Source organism: Canis aureus, chromosome 6, assembly GCF_053574225.1.
Source record: "Canis aureus isolate CA01 chromosome 6, VMU_Caureus_v.1.0, whole genome shotgun sequence".
In the NCBI taxonomy this organism is placed as follows: domain Eukaryota; kingdom Metazoa; phylum Chordata; class Mammalia; order Carnivora; family Canidae; genus Canis; species Canis aureus.
This window is the reverse complement of record NC_135616.1, coordinates 26,466,282-26,487,416: the sequence shown is the minus strand read 5'-3', so window position 1 is coordinate 26,487,416 and position 21,135 is coordinate 26,466,282. Positions and strand designations below refer to the sequence as shown.

Sequence of the window (21,135 nt, the reverse complement as noted above, 5' to 3'; positions counted from 1 at the left end):
ACAACCTCATATGCTAGACATTTCCATGTGTTCATCTTATTGCTGGCTCTATCAACTATTTTCCTTGTCTTCTTCATTGCTTATCTTGGTCACTTATTCCATCTTCTATTCGGTGTATTTTTATCAGCTGGTTCTTCTTTTTTTTTAAGATTTTATTTATTTATTCACGAGAGACACAGACACAGACACACACACACACACACACACACACACAGGAGAGGGAGAAGCAGGCTCCATGCAGGGAGCCCGACGTGGGACTCGATCCCAGGTCTCCAGGATCACACCTGGCTGAAGGCGGCGCTAAACCGCTGAGCCACCTGGGCTGCCCTATCAGCTGTTTTTTTATTTATTTTTTATTTTTTAAATTTTTTTATGGTGCGAGAGAAGGAGTAAATAACTAGCTAAATAAGTAAGCAATCTGTGACTGAGGCCAAGGGAAGAGAGGCCAGGGGGTAGACAGGAGAGGGCTCTGATGAATGAGCTCTGTCGAAGGAACAAGCTGAGAAACAACCCACTGGGCCTCTTCAAAATCATTGCTGTTCTATGCCTTCCTCGGTATCCATTGGGTATGCTACCATTGTTTGCTTCCCTGTAATAACGGGCCATAAAATACTTAAAAATCGAAAAGGGGCAAGCTGTCTATATGCTTTGGTGGCAGGGTTGGGTGTGAAAATGGGGCATCTTTCTTCCCACTGTAAACCCAGAAGCCCAGAAGTCAGCCAGGTTTCCTTCTAGGACTCAGTAGCCCCTGTCCACTGGTGCTTGTGTTTCTGTAGCAGACAAAGCCTTTCCTGGGAAGAGGTAGTGCTTTCCTGGCCAACAGGATACTGACTGCTGACAGGCACACAGTGTGCACCAAACACGCCACTCTTCCACTCAGGGTCAGACAGATGAGTCACCTCCACCAACCCCAGGGGGACCCAGGGCCTTGGATCTTTCCAGCGTGAATGCAGAATGGCATGGCCTGGGCTTTGTGATAGGGATGACTGCAAGGGCTTTTTTCTGAGATCTAACTAAGGCCTTAGTGACTGATAACTCCCCTAATAACAACTGGGGAGGAAGCTGCTAACTAGAGATAAAGATGACAGAGTTTCTGGTCTTTTCAAAGGAAAAGTCCCTTTGGAGACAATATCAGACCTTGAAAACTTAGATGTCCCAAAAGTACACATTAGCACTATTCCCCCTAAACTCTTGGCTTGCCTGTCAGGAAGGTTTTGCAAAGAAACAATAACCTATGTATTTGTGCCACTCGTTACCATTTTCCCTCAAAATTTTTTAAATTTTTTAAATTTTATTTATGATAGTCACACACAGAGAGAGAGAGAGAGAGAGGCAGAGACACAGGCAGAGGGAGAAGCAGGCTCCATGCAAGGAGCCCGACATGGGATTCGGTCCCGGGTCTCCAGGATCGCGCCCTGGGCCAAAGGCAGGCGCCAAACCGCTGCGCCACCCAGGGATCCCTCAAATTTGATGCTGCCATCTCTTGGCTTCTGGTGTGGCAGGGGCCATGAGCTTTGGCTCGGCCTCAGAGGGCAAACCTGGCCATTGGAAGAACAGAGAGACAGGACACTCTAGGGATGGAATGTATACACGATGGTTCTGGAAGCACAAACGCAAGCCCTTGTAGCAGCACTGCCCCCAGCCAGGGACCTCCTCAGAGAAAGTGGGCTGCATACTGTGGACGCTCTCTCTCAGAATGCTGATGTCCTAGGCCTCCGGCAAGGTCCATCGTTACTTATAAGAAGCTTTTTTATTTATTCTCCTTCTTTATCTTTTTTCTCTAATTTAATAGGAAAAACGCACTATTATACAAAAAGTCAGATTTAGACATTAAAACCATGAGTGGCATATTGCAAAGTGAATTTTTAAAAATCCCCAAATCATAGGTGAACCCAATTTTTATAGTAACAAAAACACCCATAAGAAAGGATGTGAAAGGATTCATGCCAAGGAGAGAACAGTCTCCTTTGGAGAAGGGAGTGGATTTGGGGTAGGAGTTACGAAGAAGGGGAACTTCTGTTTTTTTACTCTGAAGCTCTGGAATTCAGGGGGAAGAGTACATAGTAATTTAAATTCTTTAAAATAAGAACTTAAAACAACTTTCAAATTAGTTGTGTTCAAAGCAACGTTCATTTCCCACAACGTGGCAAGCTCATCGCCTGTCTGCTATCACTTGGAGAATTCCCTTCTCCCTCAGCACTGAGCTTAGCAGTCACCTCCCCCAGAAACCCTCTCTGTCTCTTCCCTGCTCCAGAATTCCCCCAAGTCCACAGGCACAGGCTCCATGTTTGTTGCCTGACACAGTCACCAGGCTGAGATCCTTGAGGGCAGGGAGCCTGACACTGAGCTATCTGGCCCCAGTAGAGCCAGGAAAAGTGAGTAAAGCAGGGAATATTTCCTTTTCACAGGGGCAAATGACTCTTGCCTGATACAAAATGGGCACCCCATCTTTCTAGAATACTTCTTAAAAGTGCTCAGAATAAATATCCCCTGACCTAAGTTATGCTGTGGGGATTCGAGGCAGTATTACCATCATATCTGGGTAAAATGCCAACGGCCATGAAGAAATTTTTTTATAGTACATGAGATGTTTGTGTTTTTTTTTTTTTTGAGATGTTTTAAAATTTTTAAAAATATTTTATTTATTTATTCATGAGAGACACAGGGAGAGACAGAGGCAGAGACACAAGCAGAGGGAGAAGCAGGCTCCACGCAGGGAACCCGACGTGCGACTCAATCCTGGGTCTCTAGGATCCCGTCCTGGGCTGAAGGCGGCGCTAAACCACTGAACCACCGGGGCTGCCCTAACTTTTTTTTTTTTTTTTTTTTTAATTTTTGAGAATGTTTTTAATTTTAAGTTTTCCTCCCATAAATTTTCTAAAACCATTGGCGTTCTTTTTCCTTCTCCAGAATCTAGTAATTGGCACAAAACATAGCCTCAAATGATGTATTATAGTATTTTAAACTTGAAATACAATATGATATGATTTCAGGGTCCTGCCAATTATTTAAGATAAATAAGATCCATCTGGTCTCAAAATTTCTGGTCAATTCAACAAATTGAAAATCATTTGATTTAGACATTTGGCATCGTTGTGCTTGTTCATTTTTCATTCATTCATCCATTCATTATGGGGTCGGAAGCCTCCTGCCATAAGAGGGTTGGTAAAGTGGCCAAGGAGAGAAGACACTAATAAGCAAAAAAGAGAAGGTCAGAAGTGCTGACTGGTGGTTGGAGAGTACATGGACCAACCCAAAAAAGACAGGCTAGCCTTTAGACCAAAATGGTGTTACAGTTGTCCAGGAAAACTAGGGAAAAAGAAGTATACAAATATTGTAATCGGGAGTGGGGCCCAGTAGAGATGGGGCAGGCTAGGTCTTACGTGGGAGGTAGGAAAGCAAAGGGGATAACTTAAGTATGGAAAATTTTCCTTGGATAATAGCCATTTCATGTAGGCAGTAAAAATAAATCCGTGGTATTTTTGAAGAATAAAGGGATAAGCCACAGGATGGAACGGACAGTGGCTGGTGCCTAGGTCACGCTGGAGGAAAGGCAGCCTGAGCCTGGGGCAGTGACTCAGGCAGGAGGGATGTGGCACAGGTTGCCTGCAGCTGTGATTGGGAGAACAGGATGAGACACTGCAGAGGACATCCTGGAACAGCCTGGGGACTTTCCATGCAGGAACACATGTGGAAGCCCAGAGCCTGAGAGGACTCTGGCCTGCATGCCAGGCAGAGTCCTTGAGTGTGAGCAAGGGCAGATGAGTGGAAATGCTAACCCTGCACCACCACAGCACAGCGGAGATTGGTAAGGAAGCATGGCTGACATCTAGTGCACTCTACAGACCTGGCTAGCTCCTGCCTTCCAGAGCCCTGCCTTCCATGAGCTGTGCTGAACCCTTTCCCCCTTGGGGAACCTGGGTGCCCCATGCTCTGCAGCTTCCAACCCATGGATTCAAACCTCTGGTACCTTTCTCCTACCAGACCGATCTGTGCCATATCCGTAATGCCTGTGCCTTGATTTACTTAGGATGCTCCTTTAAATGGACTTGTATTTTAAATATAGCCTCTTCCTGCTAAGGAAATAGCCACATTCATAAAATACTCTCATAAAATTCATAAAATAAAATACTCATTCATAAAATACTCTCACCTGAACAAGTCCCCCTCCCCCTGCTCCATCCCTCAACCCCACCCACCCCCAGTCACTGGGCTTCTCTGCACAGTCAAAACCCTTCCTGGGCATCCAGGTGGCCCTGGGACACAGGCCACCTTCTCCCACCTTGGCAGCAATCTTGTCACTCAGCAGAGTAAATCACTGGGGCTTCTTGGGAGGCACAGGTGCCTGCCTTGTTAGGTTTCTCTGCTTTTTAAATTCTGTCATGGAGTTTGGAGCTCAGGCCCCCTCTCCCTACAGCCTCTCCTACACACACCAGGGGGCTTGCAGTTCTGGTCTAGATTTCAGGGAGCTCCCTGCTTCCCCAGCAAGGTAAAGCATTATCCTTACTAGCATCCACAGTGGTAAGTCATGTTGATAACAGACACTCCTGATGAGACATAATGAGAATAGTACTTTACCTCTGTGGTCTTCCTTCCAAAATCCAATAAGCTCAGTCCAGTTAGGAGAAAAATCTCCAACAAATCCCAGTTGAGTGACATTCTGCAAAAGAACTTACCAGTGCTCTTCAAAACTGTCAGGGTCATCAAAAACAGGAAAGCCTGTGGAATCATTACAGCCAAGAGGAACGTAAGGAGACATGATGACTAAATGTAATATGGCATCTGAAATGGCATCCTAGAACAGAAAAGGGACATTAAGTAAAGACTAAGGAAATCTGAAGAACGTATGGCCTTTAATTAATAGTAATGTATCAGTATTGGTTCATTAATTCTAGGAAATATACCATATTAATATAAGAAGTTAATAATCGAAGGAGCAGCATGCGTATGGGATTATGTGGCAATTCTTTATCTTTGCAATTTTCCTGTAAATCTAAAACTGTTCTAGAATTGAAAGTTTATTCAAAAAATAAGAACTTTTTAAAAACACCATCCTAGGGGTGTCTGAGTGGCTCAGTTGGTTGAGTGTTTGACTCTTGAGTTCTGGCTCAGGTCATGATCTCAGGGTTGTGGGACTGCACCTGCGTGGGGCTCTGTACTCAGCAGAGGTCTATTTCTCTCCCTCTCTCTTCCTCTCTCTCTGCCCCTCCCCTGCATTCTTGTGTGCTCTCTCTCTCTCTCTCTCTCTCTCAAATAAGTAATCTTAAAAAAACAAAACAAAACAAAAAAAAAACTCATCCTAAAACCCCCAGTGGGATAGTAACAGCTGGATCACATGTCAACGAAGAAAATTTTATCATGGATCCAAAATGCCACCTTTCAAATTACAGGCATGATTGAGTATCAGCTGCTTACTAAATGAAACTTATCCATTTTAGCCTCCTTTACTGCTGTTCTCAATATCTATTATACAATCCACAGTCCATTCACTTTAAAAAATTCTGGTTTGGGGGTGCCTGGATGGCAGAGTCAGTTGAATGTCTTACTATTTTTTGGCTTAGGTTGTGATCTCAGTGTCGTGATGTTGAGCCCTAAGATAGCCTCCGCGCTCAGCTCAGAGTTTACTCTCTCTCTGCCCCTCCCTCCCACTCTCTCTCCTTCTCAAATAAAGAAACAAATCTTTTAAAAAAATCTGGTTCTGTTTCTTTTCTTTTCTTTTTTTTTTTTTTAAGGGAGAAGAGGGAGAAGCAGGCTCCATGCAGGGAGCCTGACATGAGACTCGGTCCCAGGTCTCCAGGATTAGGCCCTGGGCTGAAGGCAGTGCTAAACCGCTGAGCCACCTGGGCTGCTCTGGTTCTATCTGTTTGTTTGTTTGTTTCTCTCTTTCTTTCTTTCGATTTATTTATTCGTGAGAGACACAGAGAGAGAGGCAGAGACACAGGCAGAGGGAGAAGTAGGCTCCACGCAGGGAGCCCGATGTGGGACCCGACCCCGGATTCTGGGATCATGCCCTGAGCCAAAGGCAGATGCTCAACTGCTGAGCCCAGGTGTCCCGTTCTATCTGTTTCTAATTCAAAAAGTAATATGTTATTTGGTATGACTTGAAAAAAAGAAATTATTGTCAAAACTTTCTCCGTTTAAGAAACTGTATTATTTGCAGAACTTCCCTTAAAAGCACTTTTGGAAATGACTCAGAACGGGCTCCACCACATTCTACCTTGTAGGAATTGTAAGGTAATGAGGCAGTAATCTCCAGTAATAGCTAGATGTGTCAAAACCCAAATAAGCAGATTCCTCTTCTTATTGTGCATATGCAAAGTCTGGCCCATTGTCTCCTGGGGTAATTTGTGAGGTTGTAAATATATGTTACTCTGACTGTATCCATACTGTGTTTCCTGCGCTGTGGTTTATTGGGGAACGTTAGGATTTGAGAAGGGGAGTGATATTATCAAAGGGGAAGTGGGGAGAAGCTTTCTTGTCCTTAGAGATATCTCAAATAGTGGTGCCTTGATTTGCCTCTTTGGCATGTAACACATCATTCTACCATCATGGAATCAACTCACGGAAGACTTACAGTTGAAAGGAAAATAAACAGGCTAGCCAAATGGCTTTGAAACCCTGAAAGTATGCACCCCAGCCCTGGCACGCATACCTGCCCCACCACTGAAATACTAACACTTCACCATTGTGTTTTGCCAATTGTTGCTCCAGCTCTCTTGCCTCCTGGGCTTCTTCACACCTCAGTCCTGTCTTTTTTCTTTTTTCTTTTCTTTTCTTTCTTTCTTTTTTTTTTTTTTTTTTTTTTTTACCGTTTGCCAGCCTCTTCCTGGCTTCCTTTCCTTCCCTGTCCAGCACATCCCTTCACCTGTGTAGGAATCAGGACAGAAACCAGGGGGACTATCGGCATGACTTTTAATGAGCCCTCTGGATACCCCATCCCTTGCAAATGCTCCTCAGAGTTTGTCTCATTTAGTTAGCAATGGCTTTGGTATTTCAAAATGAAACAAGGATTAGAAGGCTCAAAACAAACAGTCAATCAAAAAGCTGCAGAGCAGCTACCAATTGAATATTAAAAAGAAAGTTGAGGGATCCCTGGGTGGCGCAGCGGTTTAGCGCCTGCCTTCGGCCAAGGGCGCGATCCTGGAGACCCGGGATCGAGTCCCACGTCGGGCTCCCGGTGCATGAAGCCTGCTTCTCCCTCTGCCTGTGTCTCTGCCTCTCTCTCTCTCTCTCTCTCTCTCTCTCTCTCTCTCTCTCTGTGTGACTATCATAAATAAATAAACATTAAAAAAAAATAAAACTGAAAATTAAAAAAAAAAAAAAGAAAGTTGAGAATGGCTGGAATCAAAAAAGACAAGAAATAACAAGGGTGGGCAAGGATGTGGAGAAAAAGGAACCCTCAAACACTGCCGGTGAGAATGTAAATTAGTGCAGCCACTGTGGAAAACAATATGGAGGTTCCCCCAAAATTAAAAATAGAAACATCCCCAAGGTGCGATCCTAGAGTCCCGGGATCGAGTCCCACGTTGGGCTCCCAGCATGGAGCCTGCTTCTCCCTCCTCCTGTGTCTCTGCCTCTCTCTCTCTATGTCTATCATAAATAAACAAAATAAATAAATCTTTAAAAAAATAGAAACATCATACAATCTAGTAAGTCCACTACTGGGTATTTACCCAAAGAAAACAAATACACTAATTTGATAAAATATTTGCACCCTATGTTTATTATTGCAGCATTATTTATAACAGCCAAGATATGGAAGGTACCCAAGTGTCATCAATAGATGAATGGGTAAAGAAGATGTAATACATATACACAGCATAGGGAATGTAGTCAATGGTATTGTAATAGCGTTGTATGGTGACAGATGGTAGCTACACTGGTGGTGAGCACAGCATAATGTATAGAGATGTTGGATTGCTATGTTGTACCCTTGAAACTAATGTTAGACAGGAAAGCTCTTGAACGGGTTAGGGCCAGACATGTCCTTTACAAATTGTCAGTCTGTCAATCTAAGTAAGAAAAGATGGGTAGGAATTGACACAGTCTTTTACATGGTCCAAGCCTTTGGAAGAGGAGGTTGAGATGCCAGTAAGAGTTCCTGGAGCCTGCAGCTGTACGATCATCAGGTCTCTGCATTCTTTTCATTCTCTGAGTGGTATCTTTTTTTTTTTTTTTTTTAAATATATTTTTTTAATTCTTATTTATTTATGATAGTCACAGAGAGAGAAAGAGAGGCAGAGACATAGGCAGAGGGAGAAGCAGGCTCCATGCACCGGGAGCCCGACGTGGGATTCGATCCCGCGTCTCCAGGATCGCGCCCTGGGCCAAAGGCAGGCGCCAAACCGCTGCGCCACCCAGGGATCCCTGAGTGGTATCTTTTGATAAGCTGAGTTTTAATTTTTTTTACAAAGATTTTATTTATTTATTTATTTATTTATTTATTTATTTATTTGAGAGAGAGAGAGAAAGCATAAGCAGGGGGAACAGCAGAGGGAGAGGGAGAAGCTTCTCTGCTCAGCAGGGAGCCCAATGTGGGACTTCATCCTAGGACCCTGAGATCATAACCTGAGCCGAAGGTAGACGCTTAACTGATTGAGCCACTGAGGCACCCTTGAGTCTTAATTTTGATGCCCTTCTTTGATCACTATTTTTCTTGTACAGTTAGTATTTTTGTATTCTAAGAAATCTTTGATGACCTCAAGGTCATGAGGATATTTTCCTATGCTGTTTTTTTTTTTTTTTTTTTTTACAATTTTATTTATTTATTCATGAGAGTCACAGAAAGAGGCAGAGACATAGGTAGAAGGAGAAGCAGGCTCCTCATGGGGAGCTTGATGTGGGGCTCGATCCCTGGACTCCAGGATCACATCCTGAGCCAAAAGCAGACACGTAACCACTGAGCCACCCAGGCATCCCTCTATGCTCTCTTTTAAAATCATTAGTCCCCCCCCCCCTTTTTTCCCCCTTTTCTATTTAGATTTATTACCCATCCTGAACCAATGATTTTGAGTATAAGGTTAGGGCCTGTATAAATGTACAATGACGTGTATCCACCACTGTGGTATTGCACAGAGTATTTTCAGTGCCATACAAATCCTCTGTGCTCTGCCTATTCATCTCTTCTCCCTTGCCAACCCCTGGCAACCACTGTTTTTTTTTGCTGTCTCCATAGTTTTGCATTTTCTAGAACGTCACATGGTTGGAATTACACACAGTCTTTTCAGATTCTGTCACTCAGTAATATGCATTTAAGTTTCCTCCATTTCTTTCTATGGCTTAACCACTCATTTTTCCCCTGCTCATTTCATTTTAGTAATAAATAATATTGCATTTGCTGGATATACCACAATTTATTTACTTATTCACCTACTGAAGGGCATCTTGGTTGCTTCCAAGTTTTGGCAATTATAAATAAAGCTGCTATAAACATGTCTGTGCAGGTTTTTACGTGGATGTAAGTTTTCAACAGCTTTGGGTAAATACCAAAGAGCTTGATCACTGGATCATATAGCATGTTTAGTTTTGTAAGAAACTGTCAAACTGTCTTCCAAAGTAATTGTACTGTTTTGCATTCCCACCAGCAATGAATGATAGTTCCTGTGGCCCCTCATCCTTGCCAGTATTTGGTGTTGTCAGTGTTCTGGGTTTTAGCCATTCTAATAGGTGTATAGCAGTAGTATTTATTTTTTTGGCGGGCAGTTCTATTTCACACGGAATTTTAAAAACTCAGACATAACTTACATACAATAAAAACCTTCAAAAATTTTACAGTTCAGTGGTTTCTAGTATACTCCCAATTGTGTGCAACCATCACCACTAATTTTAGAACATTTCCATGATGCCCCATCCAAAACCGTATCCATTGGCAGTATTATTTCTTGTTCTCCCTAGCCCCCGGCAACCACTAAACTGCTTTCCTTTATCTATGGATTTACCTATTCTGGATATTTTCTATCAATGGAATTATGTAATATGTGACCTTTTGTATCTGTCTTCTCACTTAGCATCATGTTTTTCAGTTCATACATGTTGTAGCATGTGTATTTCAGTGCTGTCTATGGCTGAATAATATTCCATAAACCACATTTTGTTTATCCATCCATCAATTGATGGAATTTGGGTTTCATCAACTTTAGGTTATCATGAATAGTGTTGCTATGAACACTCATGTACAAGTTTTTGAATACTTTTTTTCCAATTCTTTTTAGTATATGCCTAGAAGTAGAATTGCTGAATCATTTGCTAATTCTATGTTTAATTTTTTCAAGAATCATCAAACTGTTTTCCATAGTGGCTGCACGATTTATATTGTGACAATTCCAGGTTTTCCATATGCCCTCCAACAGAGTTTATTTTCTATTGCTGTTTTTTTTGGTAATTATTATAGCTATCTTAGTGAGTGAAGTGATACCTTCTTCTAATTTTGATTTTCATTTCTCCAGTGACTAATTATTTTGAGCATCTTTTTATGTGCTTTTTGTCCATTTGTTTACCTTTGTTGGAGAAATGTTTATTCATTTGAAATCAAGAAATGTGAGTCCTTCAATTTTGTTCTTTTCAAATTTATTTTGGCAATTGGAATCTCTTAAGATTCTATTGAAAATTTTAGGCTTTCTTCTATTTTTGAAAAAAAATGCCATTGGGATTTGGATAGGGATTGCATTAACTTTACATATTGCTTTTGGGTACAATGTAGCAATATTAAGTCTTCTAATCCATGAAAATGGGATGTCTTTCTACTTATTTACGTCTACTTTCAGCAATGTTTTGTAGTTTTCAGCATACAAGTCTTTTGTGTCCTTGTTCCTTTGTATTTGTTTCATTCTTTTCTAATGGAATTGCTTTCTTTGTTTTCAGACTGTGCATTATACCTATCATAAACAAGATTTCAATACACCAAAGTGTTCCCTCTGATCCTTTTTGTGAAATGGTATATATAAATTTAATTTTTACTTTTTGCTATAAGTGCATAGAAATACAATTTATATTTGAATGTCGATTTTGTATTCTAAGAACTTACTAAATTCACTTATTAGTTCTAGACAGGTTTAATTATTTCTTCCCAATCTTTATGCCTTTTTCCACCCCTAATGTCCCAGTGAATAGTGATATCTAGTACAATGTTGAATAGAAGTAGTGAGAGTAGACAGTCTTACTTTGCTCTTCATTTTAAGGTGAAACTTTCAGTATTTCATTATTATGTATGTTGTTAGAGATAGCTTTTTGGAAGTTCCAATCAGGTAAGCTTGCTTGCTCTTTCTTTCTTTCTTCTTTCAGAAGTTACTATGTTATTCCTAGTGTACAGAGAGTTTTTATCATGAAGAACTGCTGAATTTTGTAAAATGCTTTCCCTGTATCTATTGAGATGGTCATATGATTTTTCTTTTATTCTGACAATGTGATGAATTATACTGATTGATATTAAAAACTAAAACAATCTTACATTCCTGGGAAAAATTCCCAGGTTTTGGTCATGTTGTATTATCCTTTTTAAAAAGAATGCTGGGCTAAACTTGCTAATATTTTGTTAAGGATGTTTGTGTCTGTGTTCATGAAGGTTATTGGTCTGTGGTTTTCTCTTCTGGTAATGTCTTTGTATGCTTTTGGTATTAGGGTTGGGCTGGCCAAAAAATTTAAAAATTGGGAAATGGTTTCCTCCTCTATTCCCTAAAACAGTCTGTGTATAATTTGTATAATTTCTTCCTTGCAAATTTGATGGAATTTACCAATGAAACCATCTGTGACAGAAAAAGGTTTCAATCACAAAAGGGTCTTAGATGCACAATCAATTTTAAAAATCAACAAGATCTTCAGATTTTCTATTTCTTCCTGAGTCAGTTTTGACAAATACTGTTTTACAAGGAATTTATTTTATCTAACTTGTTATTATTTTTTAGCATAAAATTGTTCAAAACTATTAACCTTTATTAATAATTTATGTCTGCAGGATTGCTAGTGAAACCCTCTCTTAATCCTGATGTTTGAAATTTGTGTTTTCTGTCTTATTGACTTAATAATATCATTTTCTATCAATATAAAGGGCCTCCTTTACATTTCTTATAGTGTGAATTTGATAGAGATGATTCTCAGCCTTTGTTTATCTAAAAATGCATTATGTTGCCTTAGTTTTTAAAAGGTATTTTGGTAGTTTATGGATCCTAAATTGCAGGTGTTTTTCTTACAGCACTTAAAAGGTTTTGTTCCATTGTCTTCTGGCCTTCATTGTTTTTGATCAGATGTCAGCTTTAATTTTATATGTATATAATGTGTCTTTTTCCTCTTGCTTCTTTTAAGATTTTTCTTTAACTTTATTGCAGCATTTTGATACAAAGTGCCTGAATGTGATTTTCCTTTTTTTTTTTAATTTTTATTTATTTATGATAGTCACAGAGAGAGAGAGAGAGAAAGAGAGAGAGGCAGAGACACAGGCAGAGGGAGAAGCAGGCTCCATGCACCGGGAGCCCGACGTGGGATTCGATCCCGGGTCTCCAGGATCATACCCTGGGCCAAAGGCAGGCGCCAAACTGCTGTGGCGCCCAGGGATCCCTGATTTTCTTTATATTTATTCTGCTTTTGACTTGCTCAGCTTCTTGGATTTGTGAGTTTATATTTGTTTTCTGTTATCTAATTGTAACTTAACTGTCATTTTATGCTTGGCTGCCTCCCAGCCACAATGTTTTCTTCTATAGCAGACCTGTTCTATCTATCTGTATCAGGCTAGGTTGGCTTAATGATGAGGGGCTCATCTCCACCTAAAATTCAGTTCATCAGGGCCTCCCTGTATCTACAACTCATTCACCAAATAGAAATGTATGATTCTTAGTTCATCTAGATTTATTTTGTTGCTGTCATAGTACTGAAGGCCTTTTGCATTTTCTTCATCCTATTCCTGCAGAAGAACTATCTTCTTATAAGAAGATAGTATATAACTACCTTCTTATAAGAAGGTGCTTCTTCTTATTCTCTTCATTCCCTATATATGAAAGATTTTACTCTCTGCTTCATAAGTTAGGTGTGGCCATGTGACTTGACAGACCAAGGGAAAGTGTGAAGTGTGAATGCTTCTAGGCATATATTCTTGTGTATGATTGGACACTGTCACTCTGTATGGTAAGCTGAATAATGCTCCCCAAAGATGTCCACATCTAAACGCCTGGAAGCTGTGAATATGCTACTTGTGACAGAGAGGATATTGCAAATGTGATTAAGTTAGGGTCTTGAGATAAAGAGATTATCCTGGATCCTCTAGGTGGGCCCATTGTAATCACAAGGATCCTCAGAAGAGGTAGGCAGGAGAGTCAGAAAGGGACATCTGGGTGGTTCAGCAGCTGAGTGTCTGCCTGTTGCCCAGGCGTGATCCCGGGATCTGGGATCAAGTCCCATATCAAGCTCCTTGCAGGAAGCCTGCTTCTCTCTTGGCCTGTGTCTCTGCCTCTCTCTCTCTATGTCTCTCATGATTAAATAATAAAATCTTAAAAAAAGAAAAGAAAAGTCAGAGAGAAGATGTGACAATGGTAGCAGAAATAACAAAGAAAGAGAGAGAGATTTGAAGATGCTACTCTGCTCTGATGGAAGATGGAAAAAGGGCCATGAGCCAAGGAATGCAGGTGGCCTTTAGAAGGTAGAAAAGGAAGGAGATTCTCCCCAGAGCCTCCAGAAAAAAAGGAGCCCTGCTAACACCTTGATTTAATCCATTTTGGACTTGGACTTCCATAACTAAGTCAGTATATTTGTGTTGTTTTAAGCCACTTAAATTTGCAGTAATTGGTTATAGGAGCAATAGGGAACTAATACACTCCATCACAACAACAGCAATATTCCCCACTGGGGAGACTATCAGCCTGCATTCTTGAGTGAGTGACACAGAGTGAAGGAGAGTCACCAGCTGCCCATGGTGGACTTGGAGTATGAGTAAGAAATAAAACATTGCCCTTTTAAGCCATGGAGATTTTGCAGATGTTGCTTTTATAGCATAGCTAAATGTGTGTACAAATCCCACATAAATAATTTTACTCTGAAAAAAAAAAAGATTTTACTCTGTACAACTTTGCTGTGGGGCATGAAGATATTTATCCATGGAGCCTGAGAATTCAGGCTCCTAGAAGTGATGAAACATTTGGGCTATTCTGACAAGAACCTCAGAAGCAGTTCAGAGCTACTTCAGCAGATCTGCTGAGGGCCTGGTAGGTTATGGCTCCTCAGTGCCCAAGAGAATACCTGCAGAGGTTTATGGTATTCTGCTCCTTCTCTCAGGGAGAGTACAGATTAATTGGTGGGAGAGTCTGCGGAGGCAGGAAGCCCAGATGAGAATACAAGGAGTAGGATGAAGTGTACCTCAGAGGGTTTTGGTAGTGGTGAACAAGAGTTACTCTGGGGAGAAAACTTGTTGAGAGAAAACAGCATCTCTCATTCAGAAATAAATTTTGATAGATGTGGCTGCTCAGGAAGGGCAGAGCTGAGGTCTTCATTCTACTTTAGTGACAACAAGTCAAATAACAAAAGCAAAAATGAAAAAAACAAGCTGAAAGCATATGCTTCTGCAAGCAGGTACATTTCAAGGTCTTTCCTCGGGTCTTTATCTTTGTGTCTGTCGAAGGGGCCAATACATGTTCCCAAAGAGCAATGCAATCGTATTAAGATTCCACAGTGTTGTAATTGTGACTATTTTGCAGAAAGGTTAAAATGTGTCCATTGCATTGGCTTCTAAGGCAGTGAGGAGGTATTACATTTTTTGAGATTTCTCTTAGGATCAAGGAAAGATCTAATGAATCATTTCATCTGATGCCATGTGAGGGCTAACTGGTCCTGACCCTGACTCTGGGTCCAGGTAAACCTGGGGGTGGGAGTGTGTTTTCTAGATTCTGAAGTAAAAGTTTCCAGGAGCTGGACTGAGTTGGGAGACCCCTTCGAGGGTGGGGTTGGAGGCAGCCAAGCAAAGTGTACCTAGAGTAGTGTAAACCATGACCAGGGGAACAAAAGGTAAAGCAGACTCCAGGGAAGCTCACCTACCACAGGGGAAGGTGAGGCAAGGAGCCACTGGGAAATGGAGTCCTAAGGACTGGAATTAGAAATCTGGAATCAAGTCCAGTGACTGAGTGGGATGTGCTCAGTGAGATAAAATGTTTCTTCATGAGGTGCCAGCCTCATGGACTGGGAAGGCCTGTGGCTCATAGAATCAGGAGGTGAGGGGACTTTTTGAACTTCACATGGAGGAAGGCCCTGATTTACATTGACATGCATCCTCTTTCTACTCTTCTATATTGGCTCCATGTAAAATTTATCCATGAACTCTGTTTATCTTCTTTGCCTCAGGGCCTTTGCACTGGTTCTTCTTCCTGGTTGGAAGGCTCTTCCTCCACATATCCACTTGGTTCACTCCTGTTCTATCTTTTCTCAAATGTCACCTTCCCTGGAGGCCTTTCTCTGACCACAAGTATAACCTGCTCCACCTGCCCACCTCTCTTCTTTTTATTTTTCTAACTTTTCTTTTTCTGTGGCACCTAGCTGACTTTTGGCACACAGTGAAATTTACTGATTCACTCTATTAGTCACTCATTGTCTGTCTCCTCCCACTTTAAGGGCAAGCTCCATGGGATGGGAGAGTCTGGTTTGTTGTATCTCTAGTGCTATACTGGCCTAGCACAACCCGGGGACTCCAGAAACCTGTCACATAGGTGTCCTGTTGTGGATAGCATATTCCAGGACCAACTCAGGTAACTGAGGGGCTAGCTTACATCATATAACTAAAATTAGGACTGACTGTCAACACTATATGGGAGAATCCTAACACCTATTTGTGGATGCCAGTTAAGTATTTTAATCTTCTTTTTAAATATTGTTATCTTTTCTAAAAGCTTGAGTCCTCTTGCCTCTTCTGCCAAGGGTAGAAGCAGATGTCTACCTCCCCAGCTACCCAGCTAGGAGTGTTGGCTGCAGAAGGGCCAAGCTGCCTTACCCATCCCATGTGAGGGTCATAAGTCTCTGCTTCAACTTCTTTTTGGGTTATTTCTACCCAGGGGGGCAGGACAGAGTGGGGATCAGTGTTATACACCAGCTAACCCTCCTCCACACATACTCACATACATACTTCTACAGAGGGCTTTGTTCTCTGGGGACACACTGCTCAGACATCTGCCACAATGCATGTCATCCCTACTTGGCTCTTAAGGGCCTTGTGCTAGGCCAGGACTACAGGCTTTTGGGAACAGGGGGACCAATGTGCTGAATCATATAGTCGGCATGGGCCATGTTTCTGGCCTCCCAGAATCATAGCCAATTTCTAGAACTCATGGCAATGACCCTCATCTCTAACACACACACACACACACACACACACACACACACACACACACACACATCCTCTTTCCTGAGGCAGACAGCTCTCTTTCTGATCCATGCAGCTATTAGGTTCATTCAGTGCAAGCTGCCCTGCACTCCAGGCCACATTCTGGATTGCACTTCATTCAACAGCTGCAAGGGCAGCAGGTCCTTAATTTTGGTAAATGGACACATGGTGGCTTAGAAACAAATACTAGAGAGGCATAATGCCAGAGAGAGATGGCATCCTAGGGCTGCCAACTCAGGGGCTAGCTTCTGGTGGCACTATTAATCTCCTCCTGCCTCTGCCTCCTGAGAGCTTTACCCTCCACTTCTCAAGACTCCACATACGTGAGCTCATCCAAGTGCCAGACAACCCAGCAGGTACACAGCATTCACTGTATTCTCCCCACTGCGTGGGTGAGGGAAATGGGGAGACAACGCCTGGCCTTCTCATATGCAGGCTAGGGGGTATATATGATGTATCATGGCCTATTCCTTCTTCCTGTCCAGCTCTCTCTAACCTCCCATGTGACTGTATGTGGAGATGGGGCCTATAAGGAGGTAAGTAATGTTACATGAGGCCATTAGGGTGAGGCCCTGATTCCATAGGATTGTTGCCCTTATGTGAAGAGACACCAGAAGGGCACCTGGGTAGCTCTGTCAGTTGAGCATCCAACTCCTGATTTTGTCTCGGATTGTGGTCATGAGATCGAGCCCCATGTGGGGCTCTGCACTGAGCCTGGAGCCTGCTTGAGAGTCTCCCTTGCCCTCTGCCCCTCCCCCATGAGCATGCATGCTTGCTCTCTCAATAAATAAATATATAAATAAATAGACACCAGAGAGCTCTCTCTCTCTGAGAATATACATGGAGGAAAAGCTATGTGAGGACATAGTGAGAAGATAGCTGTCTGCAAGCCAGAAGAAAGTCCTCACCAGAAACTGGCCATGTCAGTCCTTGATCTTAAGACTTCTAATCTCCAGAACTGTAAAAAAATAAATTTCTGTTGTTTAAGACACCCAGGCTAGAGTCCTCTGTTATGGCAGCTTGCGCAGAATAATACAGGAGCCCCCATGAAATCAGCGCAGTATGGCCTGGCCTATGGATCCAGGCTCTGGGGCCTCTGATTCTGGGGACAATGGTCCCTACTATGGTTCCTTGACCCAAGGATGCAGATCTGGGGAGGCACCTGCTTGTCCTGGCCTGTAGTGCTTACTGAGCATTTCTAGTTTAGTCATTGAGGGCTCTAGAAATAGGTTCTGCTTTTCTCCCACAAGTTGATAATAATCTTCCCCAGCTATCTATCATGTTGAAGCCTGCAACAAACCCTCCTTCTTCAGACCCCACCCTTCACCCCAGAACACTGTGAGGAGACCACAGTGATTATCTCCATGGTTCCCATGGTACTCTGGGGCATTGAGGAAGTGCAGGTGGCTGGGACAAGGTCCACAGGGGGCTTGTAGGCAGCAGATCTAGGCAGGGGCAGGCTGGTCTCTGCTTGGAGAGGAACACTGGCACCGATTACTCCCTGGGCCTAGATACCCTCTCCTCCTTCTGGTTGTCCAGGGCTGGGGGTGGGGAATTGTGGTTCCTGGGTGAGGATGGCAGTTTATGGCACCAAGGCTACAGCTGTACCTCCATTACAAATGCTGATGCTCTGGGGTGAGGTCTAGTTGGGTTACTTGGTTCGTTTAGTTGGTTTAGCTTAGGGTGGGGAAGGAGAGGGAAGAAGAGGAAGGATGAAGTGGAGGAGAAAAAAGGCTTAGGAAGAAAAGGGGGAACTGGAGTCACAGGAATCAAAGCACAGAGATGTCAGATTGCACAGGGCCAGGCTCGGAGGGGACACAGGCATTAGTTGTACATAGTGACACACCCGTCATCTCTCTGGATGATGCTTCAGATGACGAGACACGTGAATTCCCAATTCAGAGCCACTGTGCTCCCAACATCCTCATGGCTTTTGCTGCTAGGGCCAAATCACAGAGGAGGGTGTTTATGGAGAAAAGTCTTTTTAGAGCCTTGACTCATTTTGGATTGTCTGTGCAGGCTTTTTTCAGCCCTGTGTGTTTTTGAAAAAGCAGCACAATAGTCACGCTGACATCATCTGGTGTTAATGGGAACACTATAAACATTTCCACTTTGGATCAAGCCAAAGCATTATGTTACAAACTTATTTAATTATTTGTTCTAGCATTCACCTAATCAGTACAAATGTCAAGCAAGTGTTCAAACTGAAAGAAACCAGTGTATTAAGAAATAGATGAATTTGTGGTAATGATAATAATGACGAGCCCCCAGTCAGGTCAAGTACACGAGATTCTGGATTTCTTCCAGGGGCTTCCACAGAGCAGAGAGATGTTTTTGCTGTTCACTTAACAGCTGAGCTGGCCGGTTGCCACGACAGGCAGCTTTGTTTATTTGGTTTTCACTTTTCCACATGAAATATAGTCTTGCCTTAATTCTCCTGCCTCTGGGGCTCTCTGAATCCTTCTAACTAGAATTTTTTCTGCTCATTTGCAGAATGACTCCATCTCTTGGGACTGGTGGGGTGGGGGTGCGCCTTGAAGCACTGCTGGGGGCAGGGGCCCTGCATGGACTGAGGCTCTGCTTGGCTAAGTCATAAATCACATAAATTTTCTGACTTAAAATTTTCCTGAGCAGTAAGTTTTATTTGGGGATAGCACTGATTTGGCTTTTGAGCTCTATGTGACTTGGTGGTAAACCTAGTAGACTGCTTTATCTGGGGAATCCACGCATGGGTTCCATCTTGTCATCACAACCACATTACGCAGTTCCTGGGCACATGGGCCTTTGTGTGCCCTCAGAATCCCAGCAAATTTTCCCCTGATGAAGGATGTCAGTCATAGGCTTGACATCAGATCTGTTGCCAGCATCAGTGTTTCTATGCCTGCTCTTACCCGGAATGACAGTGGGGGTGGATCAGGAGGACAGATCAAACACAATATATCTAATAAATAAATAAGCTCATCATATAGTATAGGAGAAGGTGAAATGCTGTGGAGATATAAAAGTAGAGCAGGGTAAAAGATGTTGGGTGTTTCTAGATGTGTGGGGGTAGTTTACAGTTCAAAATAGAATGGCCTGAATTTCTTAAAATATTAAACATGCAAAAACAGGCAACCTGGCAGTTGTACTCTTAGGTGTTTATCTTAGAGAAATGAAAACGTATGCTCACACAAAAACCTAAACATGAATTTCCAGAGCAGCAGCTCTATTTGTAATAGCCCCAAATTGGAAACAGCCCAGCTGTCCTTCACGGGCTGAATGATCCTACAAACTGACCTCTTTCCCATGGAATACTTACCACTCAGCAATGAAAATGAACGAACTATTGATACATTCACAACCTGGAAGAATCTCCAGAGAATTATTCTCAGTTAAAAAAAAAAAAAAAAAGGTCTATCCCATACTTAGAGTATGGTATAAGTCTACCCTTATATGATTCCATTTATACAACATCCTTGAAATGACAAAATTATAGAAATGGAGCACAGGTGAGTGGTTGCCAGGGTTATGGAGAGGGCAGGGCCAGAGCGAAGGGTATGTGGTTATAAAAGAGCAGTATGAGTGGTCCTTGCGGGGATGGAGATGTTGTGTATCTTGACTGTATCAACTGTAAACTGTGTCATATTTTGTATCTTGACTTCAATGTCCTGGTTGTGCTATTGTACTACAGGTTTGCAAGATGTTGCTACAGTAGGAAACTGGGTTAAGGGGCCCAAGAAATTGGCCTGCATTATTTCTTATGATTACATGTTAATCTACAACTACCTCGCGATAAAAAATTTAATTACTGCAAAAGCAGGATAGCCCAGGTGGGTCCACTGAGAAAGTGACATTTGAACTAAGATGTTAAAGAGCTGGAGGAGACAGACACGCATTTATCTGGGTAGAAAGTGTCCCTGGCAGAGGCCTCACTGTAGAAGTGCACATGGCATGCCCAGAGGGCAGCATGAGTAAAGGGACAGCATGAGCGAAGAGGAGAGCATGGGAGATGAAACACAGGGGCAGTTGGGGCCAGACCCCAAAGGCCCTGCTAGTCAGGCCCTGGGCTGTCATTCTTGGTGGTCAGGAGAGCCATGGGTCATTCTATGCAGTGGAGTGACATGGGCCAACTTTCATTTTAATAGATTCCTCTAGCTACTGCAAGGAGAATAGACTGTTGGGGCCAGGGAAGAAGCAGGAAGACAGTAAAGAGGTCACTACAGGTACCCTGGATGATCCTAAGTGTCTCTTCTGCCCTGACGGGCCCTGTCTGTGTCTTTCCTGAGTGTGTGTGCAGTTAGATGTTTGGTAATGCACACAGGAGCCTCCTGAAGAAGCACTGGTCCCCAGAGCCCAAGTCTACACTGGTGGCCCATGGAGAGCATACAGCATGGTTGAGGATGAGGGTCAGAAAGGTGAAGATGAAGAACCACCAACGGACAGGAACCTTAGGCTACAGTTTATCATTAAGTCTGGGGGGCCTGTTGGCAGCAGGTATGGAAGCCTAGTGGTTTTAATACAATAAAAATAAGAATATCTTGGATGGTGTCCAGGGTGTTCACATGCACATCACTGAGCCTTTTAAGTAGGAATGCATTCAGTGGGAGTTTTAAGCATTGCTATGTGTTGGGGACTGGTGCCTAGTAGGAGAGATACAGTGGGGGTAAACCTGGATACCTTATACTCAAAGAGCTCATCATGGCCATAAACAAATGAGTAAATAAACAAATAAAACAGTGACAAATCATAATAAAGGTTAGGAAGGAAACAAAGAATGGGCTGGGAAGGATCTGAATAGGGAGGGGGAC

General features: G+C 42.6%; 1 long non-coding RNA gene across 1 annotated transcript in view; it reads right to left on the bottom strand.

Annotated features, from left to right (window-relative positions):
* Window positions 1-21,135, bottom strand: part of LOC144315636 (uncharacterized) — a 73,319-nt gene that overhangs the window by 21,019 nt on the left and 31,165 nt on the right. Inside the window, exon 3 of the long non-coding RNA XR_013381367.1 lies at window positions 4,677-4,795. This is a non-coding gene — a long non-coding RNA (uncharacterized LOC144315636). The remainder of the gene's footprint in view (window positions 1-4,676; window positions 4,796-21,135) is intronic.